The sequence below is a fragment of the Bos grunniens genome, chromosome 8, assembly GCF_055505025.1.
Source record: "Bos grunniens cultivar Pamir isolate PY7600 chromosome 8, Bosgru_T2T1.0, whole genome shotgun sequence".
NCBI lineage: Eukaryota > Metazoa > Chordata > Mammalia > Artiodactyla > Bovidae > Bos > Bos grunniens.
The window spans coordinates 110,959,648-110,965,832 of NC_141172.1; the positions used below are offsets into that span (position 1 = coordinate 110,959,648).

Sequence of the window (6,185 nt, forward strand, 5' to 3'; positions counted from 1 at the left end):
ATGTCTTCAGCCTTGCCCTGATGCTTCCTGCTTACTCAGAATTCTAGACTGGGGCTCTGGGGCTCGTCTGCTCTTAGGTTCTGTCTCACAGTTCACATCTGCTCATCTTATCCTCCTTGCGGTTCTAGTTCACTGGCTTGGTTTTCTGAAGGTTTCTGTCGCCGCCTTTGCCTACATTTCAGTCTTTAGTTCAAGATGCTTGTTCTGTACATTCACACATTCCTTCCTGATTCCAGATCATGTGTCCAGGTCCGAGGGGACCAAACCAGAGAGCTTGAGCTCTGAGACCGCAGTTTGGAGACAGTCGAGCGTCGTGTGCTTCCGGGCAGGAGGCTCACTCTCTGTAAAGGCAGCAGGTGCATCAGGCTGCAGCCTCGGAAGTGGGGCTTCCAGGTGAGTCAGGGCCGAAGACACAGGGGGTGGGCGTAACGCTCAGGTTTTGACGGAGGTATATCTGCAAGGGGTGCCCAGCCTCGCGGTGGGGGGTGGATCTTGGCAGGCCTCTCAGGACTGATCTGCAGGTGGGTCTGCAAGGATGGGGAGGGGTTGGCAGTACAGTGGATGGCGCTGCGGGCATCGGAGAGTGTGGGGGGAGCACAGGCCACCGCGTTGTGTTCAGGAAAGAGAACGGTCTCCGGAGGCTCAGCGTAGGGTTGGCAGGGGGACGGGAGGTCAAGCCGGCGGGGAGAGAGCTGCAGCCAGGGAGGGTGGGACACGCACTCCAGGAGTCGGGGCTCTGGCTCGTAGGTCACAGGAAGAGGCTGAAGAAAGTGAGAGATGAAGAGGACTGCCACGCTCGCATTTTCCAAAGACGCACGTGGTGCCGCGTCGGGCAGGGCGAAAGTGGAGAGCGAGAGGCTGGGGTCCGCAGACGTCAAGGCGACGCTGTGTCCCGGCGAGAACTAGCTGGTGGGGCTGGGATTCCGAGAGGAGAGAAAGGCAGCAGCGACGAGCAAGGCGGGGCTGGCTCTTCTGTCTGCCGAGAGGCTGAGGTGTGCCTTTAGGGACCTGGGCGTCCGTACCCACACTGCTGGCTTCCAGCCCTTCTCGCGTGTACACAGAAGCGGGTAGAATGCCTGACCCTTGGTAGAAACGAATAATTTGCATTTCTAGATTCTACTGAGAAAAGAGAGCGTGATTGACAAACACGGAGTCTCCCGCGTGCAGGGTTCGTCTTCCTGGTGTTCCATGGCAGTCTCCATCGGAATGTGTTCACCACGTACACTAAGGGTCATTTTTCAGCCAAAAGGCATTTCTTCATCGTTTCTGTCGGATGGGAATGCGGACCTTTGGAAGGTTTTCGTGCATAATGGTGATGAGTCTGGGGTGAGTCCTCTGGACGTGCACAGAGGGGGCGTCGGGGCGATGAAGCTACGATCGTCTGCAGAGGAGGCAGTCTGCTCAGCGCTCCCTTGTCTTCCCAGTCACTCCACGCTTCCTGTGGCGGAGGTCGAACCCTGGGGTGACCCTTGGCTGTCCCCTCACTCCCCACCTGGTCCATCAGCAAATCCTGCAGGCTCTGCCCTCACACTTGTCCGGAGCGCCCTTCTCCCCCTGTTCTGGCTCTTGGCAGCTCTCCCCTGGTTTAATGCCACTGCCTCCTTAGAGACCCCCTGCTGCCCTTGAACCTGTAGTGCCCAGACAGGCCTGCTGTGAGCTCAGCCAGGAGCGGGGACCTCCACTCAACCCCTTTCCATGGCTCCCACTCCACTTAGGGAGAAGCCTGCTGCTCTCCCATGGTCCCCTGCGCTCAAAGTGGGACCCCCCCCACCATGGAGCCCTCCCTTGCACAGCCCAACCCTGGCCCTCGCCGGGCGTGTTCACAGCTCAGGGGCTGTGCAGACTCATCTCTTGTTCCAGTGGCCCCTCTAGGCATCTTCGTGGGTCCCATGTTGTGGGGGAGCCTTCACTAGGCCCCGTGTCCTGAGAGTGGTCCCCCCAGAACTCTGTGACACGCCCATGTCACCGCTGTCTCTTCGCCCACCATGTGCCTTAGCTATTATTGTTGTATCTGCTGCTTCTACTCTTAGAATATTCTGAGTTACTCAAGAGCGGAGACCTTGCTCATCTTCTGATGCTTCTGTATCTTTAGTGCTTGTAAGTGTGCCTGGGACACATGCAGGGTTGGGGCCCGTTTCAGGCGGCGCAGAGCTCCCTGAGGTTCAGGAAGGGCTTGTCGGGTGGAGGGCCGCTCCTTCTGTTCCCCTCCCCCAGAGCGGGAGGGCTTGAAGGCATCACTGGGGAGGCCAGACCCTGAGCCTGCGGGCCACGCAACTGCGCAGGTCCCTTCTTTCTGATTCTGGATTTGTTCAGATGTGAAATGGGGATGAGACAGCAGTTCTGCCTGAACGAGTGTGGGTTGCAGCTGACGTTCCCGAGCAAGCAGGGCCGTCCTGGGCAGCGTAGAGGCACCGGGTAGAGCCGTGGTTCCACCTGTGTCCCCTCCACCCAGCCTCTTCCAGGAGCTGACGGCCTCACAAGCTAACTCTGGCAAGGCGGGGGTCTGTTGTGGAGTCGCCCTCCATTTCTTCCTGGGGCGTCTGCAGTTTTTCCTCCTGTGGCTGTTTGTGGCTGTGGGTGTGGGTGTGGCTGTGGGTGTGGGTGTGGCTGTGGCTGTGTTTGTGGCTGTGCCTGTGGCTGGTTTGTGGCTGTGGTTGTGAGCAGATGCCTTGCCTCCTGGATCACCCTGGTGTTTCTGCGAAGGGCAGGCTGCACCTGGCTTCGTCTGCGGGGGCTCTGAACTGTGGCAAATGCTCTGATTAAATCACATTTTTCTTATCCACAATCAGGAAACAGGAAGTGATTTGACACAGAACATCGCATCAATTATGATCAACTTGGGGAGATTCTCTTTGATAAGCATTTTCTGTCAGCCTGTGCATCTAGCACTGCAGGCAATCAGCAGCAGAGGGACCTCTCCCCACAGGCCACCCCCCCACCAGGCCTCCTGCACAGCGCACTGCCCCCCAGGCCTCACCCCTCACCCCCAGGCTCACCCCCTAGGTCCCACTGCTCAGCCCCAGGCCTCCCCATCCCCGGTCTCACCCCGCAGGCCCACTTCCCCCTCCTTTGTCTGTTGAATGCTGTCCTTTCTGAGCTCTGCCCTGGGCTCTCTGCAGGGTCATAAACCCCAGCTTTGGCTTCGGGAGGAGACTCGACAGAAGCTGGTGGTTTGGCTGCAGGCAGGCCGCATACTCCCAATTTTAAAACTGAGTTCTCTCTTTTGGATTGCATTTATTTTTTCGCTCTTTAAAATGTCTCCTGGTCAGATGGTTTGTGAGTGAAGACCAGACCCTTGGAGACAGATGTTGACAGATGTTCAAACAGGAGACCCTGGGAGGGGGTCAGGACACTAAGCTGAAGCCGGGGTCAGGGGGGTCCCTGAGCGAGTGCCTGAGACTGGCTTTGAACCCTGGCTTGTCTGTAACCCTGGTTCCCAGGGTTGTCGCGGGGGTGGCCGGCGGTGCTGGGCGAGTGACCGACGTGCCACTAGCCAACGCAGGGCCAAGGGCAGGCTCGGGGGGAGGGGCAAGTTTGCTGTGATGAGCTTCAATTCCTCGCTCCTCTACTCCTTCCAAACCACAGACCCCGGGATGGTGACATCTGGCTTTTTCTTTCCCATGGGGTCCATTTGATGAGCGAAGTTTGCATGGCAAGCTTTCATTTCTTCTTAGATTCTATGCAATGAAAAAACCCCACATGACCCAGCTGTCTGTCAATAATAGAGTGGGTTACTGAAATAAAACGAAAGGCAGGTATGTTTACAGCTTCCACACTGGATTCCAACGCCGTCACCCAGCTGTCTGTCAGTAATAGAGTGGGTTACTGAAATAAAGCGAAAGCAGGTATGTTTACAGCTTCCACACTGGATTCCAACGCTATCTGCCTCCAGGCTCGGCACTGACGCGTCTCAGGTGCCCGAGTTGGAGCACGTCGTCTGCATCACAGGACACACAGCTCCGGACGGCGTCTCCGGCATCTTCCAGCTGTTTATGCTGTGAACGGACTGTCATGACTTTTACTCTGTCTGAATTCTGACTTGCAGAACTGATTTCTATCATGACCGGCCTAAACTATGAAATCAGCATAAGTTTTCCTGAAAGTTCTGTTTGGGGTGCTTTCCCTTTCGCTTCTCTTACAGACGCCTTCTCACAAAGATGTCCCACGTCCCTGGGTTGCCAGGACAGGAGGACAAAGGGGAGTTTCTAGAATCTGTGGTTAGGGCACATTGCAAAGGTGGGGGTGGGTAGATCTTTTTAAACAAAAAGAGGAACTGACATCAGCTGGTTTTCTTTCCCTGTTCTCATGCAGGAAATGGAGCACCTCCTGGTGTTAGACGCAAAGTCGGCCAATATTTTGAGTCCTTGCGTGAAGAACACAAGGGAGTTGCTGGCCTCGGCGGCTCGTCCGGTCAACATGTAAACATTCAGGGCATAAACGTTGCCTCCGTGGTGAAGTTTGTTGGGGTTGGGGCGGTGCTGACAAGGGCGGTCACGTCTTCCTGCTCACCTGTGAGCTCTGTTCACCCTGACCCACAGTGACATACGGGCTGTAGCTGTTGGATCGAGTGGCTCCACGGCTCTTGGGGGTCAGATGGGGGCTCTCACAGCCCCTACCTCACGTCTGAGGCCAAGATGGTGACCACAGCAGGTGGCGTTTAAGTTCTCGTCTCTTCAACAACGACCAAAGGATTGTAATGATTTGTGCCCCAGTGGGCACCGCCCATGTTGCCTGTGGCTCTGTCAGAAAGTGATTGTGTGTGTGTGTGCATGTGTGTGTGTGTGTGCATGTGTGCATGGGCGGGGGGTTGGTGCCCATGCAACTGGGGAGGCCAGGCTGGTACTGGAGGCCAGCATTTGCGGACTGACTAATGCACGGTGAGAATTCCTGTCTGGTTCCACAACTCAGAGCTGGGAGGAAGGACACAGAGGCATGAGGATTTCAGGACCTGGGACAGGGCAGCCTTGATATCAGGGGCCTCACTGGGTCCGCAGGGAGGAAGGGAGTGACAGGCAGAGGCTGCAGGAACTCTTAATGGGTACCTCTGATGGACGCGGCGGGGAGCGGCTTGTCTCAGAGTCAGGCTGACCTGGACTTAAACAGAACTCCTCAGCTTACTAAGCTGCAGCCTCTAGCAGCTGCCCGCCCACCCACCCAGGCCTCAGCTTCCGCCCGCTCTGGAGGGTGATGCTGGGGCTACATGGAGGGCAGCTGTGAGCATGAAGATGAAGTCACATGTGTGCAGCATCCCACGGGGTTCCTGGAGAAAGCAGGCTTTTAAAGACTAGAAGCTATCTTATGCAGTGTTTGCTATTACTAAAAGTTTTACTTTTATAGTTACACGTTCCTAGAATGTCTGGGAAATGGGAGCTAGTCCCCCAGAAGGAGCATCCTAGTTACCTGGACGATTTATTGACAAGGTATCCGTGCAGGAGCTTCAACCTGGGGTTCTCATATGCTTCCTGGGAGCCAGGGCTGAACTCTGCCCCTAGTGCCGCCTTCACGTTCTAAGTCCCAATACTGAGAACGGGAGTGAATTTGGAAATAGGGGTCATGCTGTGGGAGGGTGGCCCGTAGCCTGATCCCTGGTGTCCTTAGAGCAAAAGGGAGGTTTGGACATGGACATGTAGAGAGGGTGTACTGCGTTGAACGTGGGGAGGAGGGCCTGTGACGGTGGAGGCAGAGCCTGATGTGCTGAACCAAAACCAGGGAGCCGATGTGGGGAGCTGATACGGGGAGCAGATATAGGGCTTGCCAGCCTCCAGCAGGAGCCCGAGATACACTGGGAGCAGACGGTCCGTCAGAGCCGTGATGGATGTCCAGCCCTGTGACGTCCGCGTTTCCAGCTCTGGACTCCAGGGTCATGCTGTGGCCTCTGCTCTGGGGACACAGTTGTGTCTTACTGTGCTCTGTGGTCTGAGCTTTCCCTCCTGACCTTATAAAACATCAGCAGTTGGTGATCTGACACCCACTCCAATTCCTCCATTTACCTTGTAGCTTGCTTTGTGGAAAGCTAGGGCTCCTACCACTGGACTCAGCTCAACCAGTGCTCAGTGGTCACACTCGGTGTGCTTAGCACTTCTAGAGGCAGCAGAAGAAATCAACGTGAAGATGACCTCGGTCTTCCTGAAGCAAGGATTCAAGGTGTGTGGACACATTTCAGGCATATAACCATGCACCTGCAT

General features: G+C 56.1%; 1 long non-coding RNA gene across 1 annotated transcript; it reads left to right on the plus strand.

Annotated features, from left to right (window-relative positions):
* Positions 1 to 236: 236 nt before the first annotated feature.
* On the plus strand, positions 237 to 4,438 carry LOC147367924 (uncharacterized). The gene is made up of 2 exons (XR_015169350.1): positions 237 to 393; positions 1,114 to 4,438. It is a non-coding gene; the product is annotated as an uncharacterized LOC147367924 (long non-coding RNA).
* Positions 4,439 to 6,185: the final 1,747 nt, after the last annotated feature.